General features: G+C 42.1%; 1 pseudogene; it reads left to right on the top strand.

Moving 5' to 3' along the window:
* The first annotated feature begins 9136 nt into the window (after positions 1-9136).
* Positions 9137-10270, top strand: LOC126954869 (ubiquitin domain-containing protein UBFD1-like; annotated as a pseudogene).
* Positions 10271-17438: the final 7168 nt, after the last annotated feature.

Raw genomic sequence — 17438 nt, 5'->3', positions numbered from 1 at the left:
GAGAGTAAATAGGTTTGGGGAAAGGCAAGTTGGTTCCTGCTGGCTTCTTCCTTCTCTAGCATGGGAATCTTACCAACTGAAAGACTTAGATCCCTTCTGTACGTCATCCTCACTCTCCAAACCCTCTCCTTTCTTAGCCTCGAACTTGTCTCAGAGAACTTACTGATACAGAATGGCTGGGCTCCCGGCTAAGCCCCACCCTTAAGCCTGGAACGCTGCAGTCCTAAGTAAAAACAGCTGACCCCATTTTTCCACCCAAATGTTGCCTTTTTGGCCTGCTACACCCTTATCCTGTGCCCATAAAAAGACTTCAGCTGGCAGAGCAACACAAGCTGCTGAGGGTCAGGGGTATAAGCAGCTGAGCCATGAGCAGAGAAGCAGCAACTGAGCATGGGAGACTACAGATAAAGGCGGCTAACTTCACACAGTGCAGCCTCAGGGAAAGATGACCTTCTTCTCACACCATCCCCTTTTCAATTCCCCATCCTGTTGAGAGCCAATTTTATCACCCAATAAAATCTTCCACATACACTACCCTTCAATCTGTTCGTGTAACCTGATTCTTCCTGGATGCCAGACAAGAACCCAGGACAGGGGCTTGGATGCTGCTGAGGGGCCCACACAGAGCCTGCTCCTGCCAGAGAGGAGCGACCAGCCAGTTCCAGCATTTGTTCCCTCTGGTTCCTGCACTCGCTTGCTTGTACACCCCCTCTTAGGAGGAGTGGCCAGCGGTGGGCTGAGTGAAATGAGCCACTCAAGTTCCCACCCATGAAGGGGATCAAGGTCAAGAGAATTATCTTGTCTCATTACTGCTAGGGTTAGTCCTCAGGAATGGGTACAGAGATAGTCATAAACAAGCTGAAGACCTTGGGGTCATCACTGCAAGGGTGCATGGGTGAACATTAGGAGTGGGAATATGGTAGAAACTTACTAGTGCTCATCATGAGAGGTTTTCCTCTTCTCCCTGGACACAAAGGAAGATGCCCTAGCACCTCCTTTGAAGTTTAGCTGGGGCCATGTGATGAGCTCTAGCCAGTGAGCTGGGAGTAAAAGTGATGTGTGTCATTTCCAGCCTGTGGCAGTTAAGAGCATGTGTGAGTTCATCCCCTGCTTCAGTGTCCCTGAAAGCCTATGTTCCATGCACAGTAGCTGTTAAGATGGACGCAACCTGTATTCTTCCATTACCACTTGGAAGGGAGCTTCCCTGAAAAGCTGCTGTCCCTATAGCAGACTTTGCATGAGTGAGTTGAGTGAGGTTTTAATTTGATCACAGCTGCAACACAGCAGAGCCTCTGCTGACTATAATACAGGGAAGAACACAGAAAGAGATGTGTGGAGGTGCCTAGAACTGGACTTGCTCTCCTCCACACTTTCCAGAACCACAAAGAAAAGGCCTCCAGAGGCCGGGTGTGGTGGCTCATGCCTGTAACCACAGCACTTTGGAAGGCCAAGATGGGCAGATCACCTGAGGTCAGGAGTTTGAGACTAGCCTGGCCAACATGGTGAAAACTTGTCTCTATTAAAAATACAAAAATTAGCCAGGTGTGGAACACACCTGTAATCCCAGCTACTTGGGAGGCTGAGTCAGGAGAATGGCTTAAACCCAGGTACTTCCCATGTAATTTAAACATTTTAAAGTTAGGAAGAAAGTCTTTGGGTAAATTTGTAAAGAAGTCTTCATAATTATGAATTTGAAAATTCCTCCAAATGTTTCTTCCGTTTATAGAAAGATTTATTTCGCTTACTAATTACCCCTTTAAAAAAATGACTCAGTGAAATAGGATAAACAAAGTGAATTCCTGGACTTGATTCACCCAAATGCTGGATGTTGCTACTTGAAGACACCAGGTCTCCATCTGCTTCATTGGGCAGGCTGATGGTGTAGAACACCAACTTGGTCCAGTTGATCAACCCTGGCTTTTTGCTCCTTCACAGTGATGAGCAATGAGACCCAAAACTTCAACAAAACAGGAAGGTTCATGTTGATGAAGTGTATTCCCTGTAAGCATCCTGAAATGCCCTTTGGAAGCAGGCAGGATACAACGTAAGTAAGATAGTACCTAATAAGTGCTGCTGACTTGTAAAAAATGGGAGGTGACCACTCTTGTGAATAACCCATGAGAAATTAGAGAAGTTAGTTTGCATGCCCTAATATCATCATATTGGGGGTCAGGATTTCAACATAAAAATTTGGGACGGGGAGACAAAAACAAACATTCAGCCCATAACCATGTAAAGGAATAAAAGAAGTGTTTAAAAATATGAATTTGAGGCCAGGCACAGTGGCTCATGCCTGTAATCCCAACACTTTGGGAGGCTGAGGTGGATGAATCACCTGAGGTCGAGAGTTTGAGACCATCCTGGCCAATACAGTGAGACCCTGTCTCTACTAAAACTACAAAAATTAGCTGGGTGTGGTGGCGGGCGCCTGTAATCCCAGCTACTCGGGAGGCTGAGGCTTAAGAATTGCTTGAACCGCCGGGCGCAGTGGCTCACGCCTGTAATCCCAGCACTTTGGGAGGCCGAGGTGGGTGGATCACGAGGTCAGGAGATGGAGACCATCCTGGCTAACATGGTGAAACCCCTTCTCTACTAAAAATACAAAATATTAGCCGGGTGTGGTGACAGGCGCCTGTAGTACCAGCTACTCGGGAGGTTGAGGCAGGAGAATGGCGTGGAACCTGGAAGGCAGAGCTTGTAGTGAGCCAGGATAGAGCCACTGCACTCCAGCCTGGGTGACAGGGCGACTCTTACAAAAAAAAAAAAAAATTGCCTGAACCTGGGAGGCAGAGATTGCAGTGAGCCAAGATCATGCCACTGCACTCCAGCCTGGGTGACACAGCAATACTCTGCCTCAAAAAAAAAAAAAAGCAAACAAAAAAAACCACAAACAAACAAAAGCCCATGAACTGGAAGGTAGACCTGAGGAAATTATATAGAATGCAGTATAGTCAAAGTGATGGAAGATATGAAAGAGGTTAAACAAAATGGAGGATAAAAAGAAAGCTCCCATATATACTTATTCAAAGTTCCAAAGAGGAGAGAGTACAAGTGAGTCGGAAGCAATATTTTAAGAGATAAGATCTGATAATTTTTATGAACCAATGGAAAGATACCAGTCAACAGTTTAAAAATAATCCATAAATTCCCAATTTACATCAGGATATATTAGAAGAAATCCACACCTACACATATCATGTGAAACCGCAACATTCCAGAAACAAAGAAAATATTTTAAAATCTGTCCTTCCAAGGAGTGACAATTAGGCTGATAGCAGACTTCTCAAGAAATGTATAGGCCAGATGCGGTGGCTCATGCCTGTAATCCTAGCACTTTGGGAGGCCGAGGCAGGCGGATCACTTGAGCTCAGGAGTTTGAGACCGGCTTGAGCAACATGGTAAGATCCTGACTCTAAAAAAAAAAAAAATACAAAAATTAGCCAGGCATGGTGGTACACACCTGTAGTCCCAGCTACTCAGGAGACTGAGTTGAGAGAATCACTTAAGCCCAGGAGGTCGAGGCTGCAGTGAGCTGAGACTGTGCCACTGCACACCAGCCTGGGTGGCAGAGCAAGACCCTTCTCCCCCGACCCCACCCCAAAAATGTTTGAAAGCTCTAAGGCCATAGAATAATATCTGTGAAGATGTCAACCTAGAGTTATATACGTGGCCAAAAAAAATGTCATTCAATAATAAGGGTAAAATTAAGACATTTTTAGAAACAAGAAAAGGCAGGCTCACACATGTAATCCCAGCACTTTGGGAGGCCAAGGCAGGAAGATCATTTGAGGTCAGGAGTTCAAAACCAGCCTGGCCAACATGGTGAAACCCTGTCTCTACTAAAAATACAAAAATTAGCCAGGAGTGGTGGGTGCCTGTAATCCCAGCTACTTGGGGGGCTGAGGCAGGAGAATCACTTAAGCCTGGGAGGCAGAGGTCACAGTGAGCAGAAAGTGTACCATTGCATTCCAGCCTGGGTGACAGAGCAAGACTCTGTCTCAAAAAAAAAAAAGAAAAGAAACGAAAGGTGGAAAGAGTTTATCACTAATAAACCTCAACAGTGGACATTGCAAAAGATTAAAAGAGGGAAAGAGATGAAAGATGAAAAGTCTAAGATGCAAAGATAAATGATGAGTAAACAAAGTTGGCAAAAATCTATCAGTGACTATATAAAACAACAACAAATCATATCTTATTGTGTTAAAAATACCCAAGAAAAATGTTTGCATACGTCAGAGGAGGGATAATGAGAATAAACATGTTCCAAAGATCCTCCTGTTGTTTAGGAGGAAGTTAAAGATAGTATATAATAAATTTCTAAAGTAACCACTAAAAAATAATAGAAATGAAACGGAATGAGAAAAATTGCTCAAATAATCAAAAAGCAGTCATTACAGGAGAAGAAAAACAGATAAAGTGTGATACCCCAAAAGATGGTAGAAATATACTAGTAATTTCAATAAATGTAAGCAAATAGACTAAATGCTCCATTTAAAATTTTGTAAATGATTAGACTAGATAACAACAACAAAACCCAGTCATCAGCTGCCTCCATGTGTACTGGCTCTTCTCCACCCTTCTGTCTGGCTTTGTGTCCCACTCTGTACTCTGCTCACCTGAGTTCCTTTGCCCTTTAACTTCTAGTTGGGTTTGGCCAATAGCAGATGGTGGCAGAAGATCACAGGGTGGGAGGAAACAGAAGCCAAGGTATTAATTCTTCTAATTTCCCTCCCAGCTGGGCCAGAGCTTTTCAGTGGTTATCTCTACATAAGACCACACCTCCTACCAGGGGCCCCTCTCCCAGCAACAGCTTTTGCTAGGTTCCAGTAATACTCTCAACTCTTTGACCCTTCAGGGCTACATACATAAACGCTTTTCCTGGTTACTAATGGCTGGGCATTTCAAAATCTTTTATTGGTTCCCTTAATGCTGTCCAAAGCTCTCTAAAGAATTTCTTCATTAAACTCTTTTCAATTAACATCTTGTGTGCATTGCTGATATGGTTTGGCTCTGTGTCCCCACCCAAATTTCATCTTGAATTGTACTCCCATAATTCCCATGTGTTGTGGGAGGGAACTGGTGGGAGATAATTTGAATCATGGGGGCAGTTTCCCCGATACTGTTCTCATGGTAGTGAGTAAGTCTCACAAGATCTGATAGTTTTATCAGGGGTTTTTGCTTTTACATCTTCCTCATTTTCTCTTGCCACCACCATGTAAGAAGTGCCTCTTGCCTCCCATCATGATTCTGAGGCCTCCCCAGCTATGTGGAACTGTTAAGTCCAATTAAACTTCTTTTTTTTCTCAGTCTCGGGTATGTCTTTATTAGCAGTGTGAAAACGGACTAATACAATTGCCTGTTTATTTCCTGCCAGGATCCTGATTCTTTTTTTTTCTTTTTGAGATAGAGTTTCTTTCTTGTCGCCCAGGCTGGAGTGCAATGGTGCAATCTCTGCTCACTGCAACCTCCACCTCCTGGGTTCAAGCAATTCTCCTGCCTCAGCCTCCCAAATAGCTGGGATTACAGGCACGTGCCACTACACCCAGCTAATTTTTTTTGTATTTTTAGTAAAGACAAGGTTTCACCATGTTGGCCAGCCTGGTCTTAAACTCCTGACCTCAGGTGATTCACCCACCTCGGCCTTCCAAAGTGCTGGGATTACAGGCATGAGCCACTGTGCCCAGCCCTGATTCTTATATCAAAAGACCCACCTAAAGCATAAGTATACTGAAAGGTTGAAAATAAAAGGTTAAAGAATGTTATATCTTGCAAATATCAATCAAAAGAAAACTGGCATCACTATGTTAGACTGTCAGGTTAGAAAAATATATGAGAGATAAAAGAGACTTTATAATGATGAAAAATTCATTTCACTGATACTATAACATTACCACCAAAGCCTCAAATTATATAAAGTAAAAAAAAAAAAAAAAAAATTGAGAAAATTAAATCTATCAAATTAATGGAGAGGAAAAAGGATAATAATGATCTACAGATAACTAATTTTTAAAAGTATACTACGTACTTAAATGGCTTTATAATGAGCTACTTATTTTCCCAATTTCATGTTTTCTTAAAGTAATATTCCCTTTACTGTGTACCTACCTGAAGATGTATTGGCAGCAAAGAAAGGTAAATAGAAATGTAGGATGACCAAAAGAAGTTAGTTATGGCTAAAAAATTAATCCTTTTTGCAATGAATATGGCTAAGTGTTAATATTATTAACATATCCACCTAAAAATATTAAAATCCCAAAATGTAAATGGCCAAAAATAATTTATAAAAAAGAAGACAAATTAATAAAAATTCCTTTAAAATTAGATATAACATTCAAAGCTGTTTAGAATAAAATAGACAGTGGTGTTATATTGCTGGCAGGAGTAAAAATTAAGACAAGTTATTTGGTTTATAACATTTGACCCAGTCATTCAATTTCTGGGAATCTCTCGCAGGAAAAAGCTGAATTAAAGACAAAAGTTCAAATATAATACAAAAAGGGAATGTGATCGATAATGTATTTTTTAAATTAGAAATGCTCTTCTTTCCTTCCCTTGTTCCCTTCTATTTTGTTGTTCACTTCCCAAGTAATTCAATCCAAAACCTATTAGACTGGGGCCCAGCAAGGTGTGTGTCCCCATAGTGTGAGTAGGAAACCCATAAGGGATGCCAAAACCTCACTGGAGTGAAAAGGGGGTCCCTGCTGGGGAGTGATTCAGCTAAGGCTGAAGAAACCCCAGCAGTTGAAGGAAAGTGTGTGTGTGTGTGTGTGTGTAAAGAAGTGACTGGAAGAAAGTGTGTGTGTGTAAAGAAGTGACTGATATGGTTTGGCTCTCTGTCCCCACCCAAATCTCATATCAAATTGTAACCCCATGTGTTGAGGGAGGGTTCTGGTGGGAGGTGATTGGACCATGAGGGTGGATTTCCCCCATGCTGTTCACACGATAGTGAGTTCTCATGAGATCTGATGGTTCAAGTGTGTGGCACTTCCCCCTTCGTTCTGTCTGCTGCTGCCTTGTGATGAAGGTGCTGCTTGCTTCCTCTTCAATTTCCACGGTGATTGTAGGTTTCCTGAGGCATCCCAGTCATGCCTCCTGTTAAGCCTGTGGAACTGATTCACTTAAACCTCTTTTCTTCATAAATTACCAAGTCTCAGGTAGTTCTTTATAGTACTGTGAGAACAGATTAATACGGTAGCCCACAGTAGGGAATCATAGACCAAGCAGGGTAAGGAAGGAATTTTCAGGGTGAGAAGCTGGTGGCAATTAGGGGAACTGGTTACATACAAGAGGATTGATCAATTAAGTACAATCACATGCCACACGATGTTTCTGTTAATGACAGACCACATATAGGATGGTGGTCCCATAAAATTATAATACCATATTTTTACTGTACATTTTATACACGGGTACTTACCATTGTGTTACAATTGCCTACAGTATTCAGTACAGTAACATGCTGCACAGGTTTACAGCCTAGAAGCAAAAAGCTATACAATATAGCCTAGGTGTACAGTAGGCTATAGTATCAAGGTTTGTGTAAGTGCACTCTTTGATGTTCACACAACAATGATATCACTTAATGATGCATTTCTCAGGGTATATCCCCATCATAAACTGAAGCAAAACTGCTGGTTTCTAAACCAACAACTGGGCACTAGCGGGCTCTTTGCTATTGGGGTCACATTACTTCCAGGGTTTTCTCCCTTTCTTTAATCGTAACTTGTTTCTCTTTCAGTGAGAAACCTGGCTCCCTTATCCTCAATACATTTGCAGTCATGCAATTATTGAAGTGAAACATCACTGCAATGTCACCTTCCAATATTATCACTTATCAGAGTATATTATTTTAGTTTACACTTTTGCTTTCCCCTTGAATTAAACTCTTTAAGTTCAGAGACTGAATTGTACCCATCTTTGTATTCTCAGCCCTTATATAGGGCCTGACAAATAAAAATCGCCAATATTTTCTTCTGGGATGAATTCACACCAATTTTAGATGTAACAGTTAAATAAAAATCCAAAGCACTTCATTAGTGAATGTGAAAATGAATGGGGCAGACAGTAAGTGGTCTTATAGGCTCTGAGAAAAAAAAAAGAAAACAAACTATAGCATTTTATGAAGGCTTTATTCTATTCTGGAGCCATTCCTTAACTTAAGAAGAGAATTTGATCAGATGACAGGAGAAAAAAGTTACAAGTGCAAAAGGAAAGGGAAAGAACTGGAATGAGTATGGTTTGTTTATGGTGCATTAGGAAACTCTCCCTCTGTTTGATGTAGAGAGAAACATAAGCTGAGATTGGATTATATGGGCGGGGTAGCAGTTTGTGGAGCACTTCGGAAGTCAGGTTGAGGAATTTATATCGCATAAGAAAAAGACTAAGAGCACGACTTTTCATTTCAAGCTCAGTTTGCATCCTAGCACTACCAGTAGCTAGGTAATTCTGGGAGTTTTCTAAATGTTCTAAAATTCTTCCAAATGTATGTATAATTGTGTATTTATAGGATTCTTATGATTAAAATAATTAATCCAAATAAAAAATTGTATAGCAGCCAACATATGACAAGTATTCTATGAAAATTAGTTATTGACATTGTAATTATAATTAATTGGAGCTATATTCTACAAGTGCACGATATTAGCAATATTCTAGAAAAATTAATTCTTGTATAGGACTAGGGGGAGCCTGGAATTTGAAGACAAATTGACTATTAAAATAATCTTGGCCTATGGTTAAAAAAAAGAAAAAAGAAAAAAATCATTGATTAGAACAGTGAGAAAGAAAAGAAAAACTCAGAAATAAGTTGAAGAAAAAAATGTGGAATTCAATAAGTAATTGGAGTTGAGGAGCACAGAAAATAGAAGCATTAAAAAAATAATGTCGGCTGGGCATGGTGACTAACACCTGTAAACCCAGTATTTTGGGAGGCTGAGGCAGGAGGATCACTTGAACCCAGGAGTTCGAGGCTGCAGTGAGCTATGATTACGCCACTGTACTCAGGCCTAGGTGACAGAGGGAGGCCCTGTCTCCAAAAAAAAAAAAAAAGTTCAATGTTTTAAACTCTTGAGCCAAAGAGAACATAGGTACCACTGGAAAACATACAAAATGGGAGAAAATCTGGTACACAACCATCATGGCAGCGGCCGGGGGCCCGGATGGCGTGGAGGAACCTGGCATGGACACGGAGGCTAAGACCTTGGCCACCGAGGCGCTGGCACCGCCCCTCAACTGCTTGGAGGCAGAAGCCACGGGGGTGGGAGCGGGGGCCGAGGACGCCGGCACCTGGTGAGGCAGCCTGCAGGCTGCAGCCGGCCCCAGCCTAGGTCCCTCGTGACCCCGTGTCCCAGGCCTCGGTCAGCAACCGCAAAGACGCGGGCAGCGGCGCAGACATGGAGCTGGTGAACCTAAAGATCATCTGGAACAAGACCAAGCACGACGTGAAGTTCCCCCTGGACAGCACAGGCTCCGAACTGAAACAGAAGATCCCCTGATTACAGGTCTCCCGCCTGCCATACAGAAAGTCATGTGTAATGGACTCGTCCCTGAGGATAAGATATTGAGAGAAATAAAAGTGACTAGTGGGGCCAAGATCATGGTGGTTGGCTCCACCGTCAATGATGTTTTAGCAGTAAACACACCCGGATGCAAAGGCCGAAGACAAGAAGGAGCCTCTCTGCAGGCAGAAACAACACAGGAAAGTGTTGGATAAAGGAAAACCCGAAGATGTGATGCCATCTGTTAAGGGGGCCCAGGAGCGCCTACCAAAGCTACCCCTATCCGGCATGTACAATAAGTCCGGAGGAAAAGTGAGATTCGCCTTTAAGCTAGAACAAGACCAGCTGTGGGTTGGCACTAAAGAGTGGACTGAGAAATTGCCCATGGTCCATAAAAAATGTGGTCAGTGAACCTATGGAAGGACATGAAGACCACCGCATGATGGCGCTTCAGTTGGGCCCCACGGAAGCGTCTTACTACTGACTACTGGGTGTACTGGGTTCCAACTCAGTATGGGGATGCAATCAAAGACACTGTGCTGGGGAAACGGCAGTATTTTTGAAAGCACTTTCACCTCTGGCCCAGGAGACTGACCCAAAGTGAACGACGTTGCGGGGAGAGGCCTGCAGCATCCCTGGGTTTCAGAGTTCTAGAACTTTGTTCACAAAAAATCTATACTCAATCTAAGGCGATGTGGTGACTGAAGCCAGAGGTGATGTACTTTCACCATTAGCTTAATTTTAACTTAAAATGAGCGGTTCCCTTTCTTGCAGTCAGCTTCATGCCATTTTTAAAGTCAATACGATGGAAATCAATAAATCTGAATTCCAAAAAAGAAAAATACATGATGGGAGAAAATCTAACTGGAGGGAAAATGAGAGGAAGGATGAAGTGATACTGGGTTTGAAGAGACAACTGGAAATCCACATAAAATATGTAGCATCTGGTCGAAGAGATAAAGGACTGGAGTTTAATTAAATGATTAGGACAGCAAGTACATGTTTGAAAAATTATCTGAATAAAAGTAATAAAGTGGTTAAAAAAACAAAACTGATAAGCCTTCGTTTAAAAAAAAATTTATCATGAGGGCAAACCAAGGTTCGAGACTTCCGCAGCATCCAGAGTTAAGGGATGCAAGAGCAGAGAAGAGCTAATGAGGGAAAGATTTCCTTAGAGGTCAGAGGAAATCAGGGTTGTGCCCTGCCATGAACGAGCTGTGTCCTGTGCTCTGAGAGATCAAGACGAGAGAGCAGGGGATTATGTAGACTACTTTTTTTGAGACAGAGTCTCCCTCTGTCACCCAGGCTGGAGTGCAGTGGTGCAATCTCAGCTCATTGCAACCTCCACCTCCAGGGTTCAAGCGATTCTCCTGCCTCGGCTTCCCCAATAGTTGGGATTACAGGCGCCCACCATCATGCCCGGCTAATTTTTGTATTTTTTAGTAGAGATTGGATTTCACCATGTTGGCCAGGCTGGTCTCGAACTCCTGACCTCAAGTAATTTGCCTGCCTCCGCCTTCCAAAGTGCTGGGATTACAGGTGCGAGTCACCACGCCTGGCCCTACGTAGAGACTACTTTTAGTGAACTGATGTTGTACAGCCATTTGAGGAAGGCCTCAACCTTCTATGTAAAAATAAAGAATGAGGCAAGGTCATTTGCTGACAGTGAATGGAAGATGATGGAGTTGAATGCTGTCTTGGTGGTGAACCTGACAGAAAAGATATGGAACACTTGAATTTGAACAAATTTTATATAGAATTGTGAGCAAGGAGGAGGAAGAATATAAGAGATAATTAATTACCCCAGAACAAGTAATAGTAGGTAACTGGTACCATCCCTAAGCCCGAAGAAGCAAGAGGAGGAAGCAGTCACTGGGACCCAGGGAAAGCTTTGAAGAAGACGGGATCTGTGGCCTTCAGATAGAGGCACACAGCCAATTTGCAGGAAGCTGACAGGGAGGGAGCTACAGGAATAAATAATCTGACCTCACTCTCCTCTCACCCTCAGGATTTCAGCTAAAGCCAGTAGCTGAACCCACCGAGCAACGGAGCCAGGTTGTAGCAATCTGTACGATCAGATACCTAGGGCACAGAGCAGAGTAGACAGTGATGGGGAATTAATCCAGCACAAATGCTTAAGAAGAGTAAGAAAGGTTTGGCAATGCCACTCTGAGAAAAGGGGTGGGGAGCCAAGAGATGAAAAAGAATGCTGAGTTTTATTAGGTCTGGCTGATGCTAGTCAGTACTTTAAAAATAAAGATACTCTGCCTGGGCCTGTTGGCTCACACCTGTAATCCCAGCACTTTGGGGAGGCCAAGGCAAGAGGTTTGCTTGAACCCAGGAGTTTGAGAATAGCCTTGACAACATAGTGAGACCTACAGAAAATTTAAAAATTAAATTTTGGCCGGGCGCAGTGGCTCACGCCTGTAATTCCAGCACTTTGGGAGGCCGAGGCGGGTGGATCACGAGGTCAGGAGATCAAGACCATCCTGGCTAGCATGGTGAAACCCCATCTCTACTAAAAACACACATACAAAAAAAAGCCAGGCTTGGTGGCGGGCGCCTGTAGTCCCAGCTACTAGAGAGGCTGAGGCAGGAGAATCGCGTGAACCTGGGAGGTGGGGCTTGTAATGAGCTGAGATCACACCACTGCACTCCAGTCTGGGCAACAGAGCGAGACTCTGTCTCAAAAAAAAAAAAAAAAAATTAAATTTTACAAAATTAAATATTTAAAAATTACAAAAAATTTTAAAAACAAATTTTTTCAATATAAATTTGAGAAAGTTACAAAAAAATTAAAAATTAGCTGGGCATAGTAGTACATGCTTGTAGTCCCAGCTACATGGGAGGCAGAGGTGGGAGGATCACCTGAGCCTGGGAGGTCGAGGCTTCTGTGGAGCTGCACTCCAGCATGTGACAGAGTGAGCCTATCTCAAAATAAATAGGTACATACATACATATATATATATATATATATATGCACACACACACACACACACACATATATATATATATATATTTTTTTTTTTCCCTTGATGGAGTCTTGCTCTGTCTCCCAGGCTGGAGTGCAATGGCATGATCTTGGGTCACTGCAACCTCTGCCTCCCAGGTTCAAGCAATTCTCTTGCCTGAGCCTCTCGAGTAGCTGGCATTACAGGTGCCCACCACCACGCCTAGCTAATTTTTGTATTTTTAGTAGAGATGGGGTTTCACCATGTTGGCCAGGCTAGTCTCAAATTCCTGACCTTGTGATCCTCCTGCCTCGGCCTCCCAAAGTGCTGGGACTACAGGTGTGAGCCACTGTGCCCAGCCTTTTTTTATTATTATTATTTTTTTGAGGCGAAGTCTCACTCTGTTGCCTAGGCTGGAGTGCAGTGGTACAATCTTGGCTCACTGTAACCTCCAGCGTCCCAGGTTCAAGCAATTCTCCTGCCTCAGCCTCTACAGTAGCTGGGACTACAGGCCATCATACTCAACTAATTTTTGTATTTTTAGTAGAGATGGTGTTTCACCATGTTGGCCAGGCTGGTCTCAAATGCCTGACCTCCGGTGATCCACCCACCTCAGCCTCCCAAAGTGCTGGGATTACAGGCATGAGCCACCGTGCCCGGCCTAAAGGCATTTATTTCTATTTGATTACAAGAATGATATATGGTTGCTATAGAAAATTCCAGAAGTATTATGACCAAAGAAGAAAATTTATTTGCTTTTTAAAAGCAGCTTTATTTAAATTAATACAGGAACAAAAAACCAAATACTGCATGTTCTCAGAAGTGGAAGGTAAACATTGAGCACATATGGACATAAATGTGGAACCAATAGGTACTGTGGACTACCAGAGGGTGGAGGAAGCAAGAGTGGGTTTAAAACTACCTATTTCATTAAAAAGTCAGGAAACGACAGGTGCTGGAGAGGATGTGGAGAAATAGGAACACTCTTACACTGTTGGTGGGAGTGTAAACTAGTTCAACCATTGTGGAAGACAGTGTAGCGATTCCTCAAGGATCTAGAACTAGAAATACCATTTGACCTAATGATCCCATTACTGGGTATATACCCAAAGGATTATAAATCGTGCTGCTATAAAGACACATGCACACGTATGTTTATTGTGGCACTATTCACAATAGCAAAGCCTTGGAACCAACCCAAATGTCCATCAATGACAGACTGGATGAAGAAAATGTGGCACATATACACCATGGAATACTATGCAGCCATAAAAAAGGATGAGTTCATGTCCTTTGTAGGGACACGGATGCAGCTGGAAACCATCATTCTCAGCAAACTATCACAAGAACAGAAAACCAAACGCCGCATGTTCTCACTCATAGGTGGGAATTGAACAATGAGAACATCTGGACACAGGAAGGGGAACATCACACACCGGGGCCTGTTGTGGAGTGGGGGGAGGGGGGAGGGATAGCATTAGGAGATATACCTAATGTAAATGACGAGTTAATGGGTGCAGCACACCAACACGGCACATGTACACATATGTAACAAACCTGCACGTTGTGCACATGAACCCAAGAACTTAAAGTATAATAAAAAATAAATAAATAAATAAATAAATAAAAAATAAATAAATAAATAAAACTAGCTATTAGAGGCCAGGCACGGTGGCTCACCCTTGTAACCCCAGCACTTTGGGAGGCTGAGGTGGGTGGATTGCTTGAGCCTAGGAGTTCGAGACCAGCCTGGCCAACATGGTGAAACCCCATCTCTAATAAAAATTTTAAAATTAGCCAGGCGTGGTGGCGCGTGCCTGTAAACCCAGCTATTTGGGAGGCTGAGGTACAAGAATCACTTGAACCTGGGAAGCAGAGATTGCAGTGAGCCAAGATTGTGCTACTGCACTCCGGCCTGGGTGATAGAACAAGACTCCGTCTCAAAAAAAGAAAAAAAATTTTTAAAAAACTACCTATTGGATACTATGCTCACTACCAGGGTGACTGGAGTCACACTCCAAACCTCAGCATCATGCAATGTTTCCATGTGACAAATCTGTACATGGAACCCCTGTATCAAAATAAAAGTTGAAATAGAAAAACAGAAAATGGCATCTTTATTGAGATACAATTCACATATAATTCACCTATTTAAAGTGTGTAATCCAGTGGTTTTTAGTATGTCACTGAGTTGGATGACCATCACCACAATCCATTTTAGAGCATTTTCATCACCCAAGAAAGAAACTCCATAACTATTAGCAGTTATTTTCAATTCCTCTCCTTCCCAACCCTTGGTCCAGACAATCACTTATCTATGATTTGTCGCTATATATTTTACTATTCTGTCTCTGTTTATTCGCATATTCTAGACTTTTTTTTTTTTTAGGCAAGGTCTTACTCTGGAATGCATCAGTGCAATCTCCACTCACTACAACCTCCACCTCCCAGGTTCAAGTGATCCTCCCACCTCAGCCTCCTGAGTAGTTGGGAGTACAGGCATGCGCCACCATGCCTGGCTAATTTTTGTATTTTTTATAGAGATGGGGTTCTGCCATGTTGGCCAGGCTGGTCTCAAACTCCTGGACTCAAGCAATCAGCATGCCTCCCAAAGTGCTGGGATTATAGGTGTGAGCCACCATGCCTGGTCTCAACTTTCTAACTGTAATTATACAACCTTTCCCCATCCACTCCCTCCTCCTAACCGCTCAAGCCTCTGGTAACCATTAGGTTTTTTAGATTCCACATATGAGTGAGATTATGCAGTATTTATCTTTCTGTGCCTGACTTATTTCACTTAACATGTTTTCTAGGCTCATCCATGCTGTCACAAATGACAGGACTTTGCTCTTCTATATGACTAAATAATATTCCATTGTGTACATATACCACATTTTCTTTATCCATTCATCATTGATGGACAACTAGGTTGATTCTATGTCTTGGCTATTGTGAATAATGCTGAAATAAACATGGGGATGCAGATGTCTCTTCTATACATAATGATTTCCTTTCCTTTGAGTAGATTCCCAATAGCGGGGTTGCTGGATCACAGTGTATTTCTACTTGTACTTTTTTGAAGAACCTCCACACTGTATTCCGTAGTGGTTGTCCTGGTTTACATTCCCACTAACAGTGCGTAAGTGTTCTCTTTTCTCTATATTCTGGCCAACTTTTTTTTTAGTTCAGGGGTACATGGTACATGTGCAGACATGTGCAGGTTTGTGACACGGGTATATTGCATGATGCTGAGGTTTGGGTGCCTAATGATCTTGTCACCTAAGTAGTGAACATAATACCTGACAAGTAGTTTTTCAGCTCTTCTCCCCTTCCCTTCCTCCCCACTTTTGGAATCCCCAGTGTTTACTGTTCCCATCTTTGTGTCTGTGTGTACTCAGTGTTTAGCTCCTATTTATAAGTGAGAACATGCAGTATTTAGTTTTCTGTTCCTGCATTAATTCACTTAGGATAATGGTCTCCAGCTGCATCCATGCTGCTGCAAAGGACATGATTTTATTCTTTTGTATGGTTTTGCCAACACTTTTGTCTTTTTGATAATAGTCATGCTAACAAGTGTCAGGTGATATCCCATTGTGGTTTTGATTTGCATTTCCCTGATGATTACTGGTGCTGAGCATTTTTCATATACCTATTGGCAACTTATATGTCTTCTATGTCTTTTGCCCATTTTTTAATAGGGTTACTTGCTTTTCTTTGGCTATTGAATTGTTTGAGTTCCTTGTGTATATATTTTGGATATTAATCCCTTATCAGATATACAGTTTGCAAATATTTTCATCCATTCTGTAAGTTATCTCTTCACTCTGCTGTTTCATTTGCTGTACAGAAGCTTTTTGTTCCATGTAATTCTATCCATCTATTTTCACTCTTGTTGCCTTTGCTTTTGTGGTAATATCCAAAACATTCTTGCACAGACCAAAGTCATGGAGTTTCCTCTTATGTTTTCTTCTAGTAGTTTCATTGTTTCAGATCTTACGTTTAAGTTATTAATACACTTTGAGTGATTTTTGTATATGATAGAAGGGTCTAATTTCATTTTTCTGCATGTGGATATCCAGTTTTCCCAACAAAATTTTTTTAAGAGATTGTCCTTTCCATTGGGTGCCCTTGGTGTCTTTGTCAAAAATCAGTTGGCTATAAATGTATGGATTTACTTCTGAGGTCTCTATTTTGTTTCATTGTTCTATACATCTCTTTTCATGCTGTTTTGGTTACTGTAACTTTGTGGCTTATTTTGAAATCATGAATTCTGATGCCTCCAGCTTTACTCTTTTTGCTCAAATTGCTTTGGCTATTTGGTGCCTTTTGTGGTTCTATACAAATTTTAGGATTGTATTTTCTATTTCTATGAAGAAAGTCATTGGTATTTTGATAGGGATTGCATTGAATCTATAGTTCATTTTGGGTAGTATGGACATTTTAACAATCTTAATTTTTGCAATCTATGAACACAGGGTATCATTCCATTTATTTGTGTCTTCTTCAATTTCTTCCATCAGTGCTGTATAGTTTTTAGTGTAGGGATCTTTCACGTTTTTGGTTAAATTTATTCCTAAGTATTTCAATTTTTTGTAGCTATTGTGTATGGGATTGTTTTCTTAACTTGTTTTTCAGACAGTGTGCTATTGGTATATAGAAATGCTACCAACTTTTCTTTTTTTTTTTGAGATGGAGTCTTGCTCTGTCACCCAGGCTGGAGTGCAGTGGCCAGATCTCAGCTCACTGCAAGCTCCGCCTCCTGGGTTCACACCATTCTCCTGCCTCAGCCTCCCGAGTAGCTGGGACTACAGGCGCCCACCACCACGCCCAGCTAATTTTTTGTATTTTTAGTAGAGACGGGGTTTCACCATGTTAGCCAGGATGGTCTCGATCTCCTGACCTTGTGATCCGCCCGTCTCGGCCTCCCAAAGTGCTGGGATTACAGGCTTGAGCCACCGCGCCCGGCCTACTACCAACTTTTCTATGATGA

This window comes from Macaca thibetana, chromosome 5 (genome assembly GCF_024542745.1).
Source record: "Macaca thibetana thibetana isolate TM-01 chromosome 5, ASM2454274v1, whole genome shotgun sequence".
In the NCBI taxonomy this organism is placed as follows: domain Eukaryota; kingdom Metazoa; phylum Chordata; class Mammalia; order Primates; family Cercopithecidae; genus Macaca; species Macaca thibetana.
Note: the sequence above shows the minus strand (reverse complement) of the source record. Positions and strands in the feature narration are given on the sequence as shown.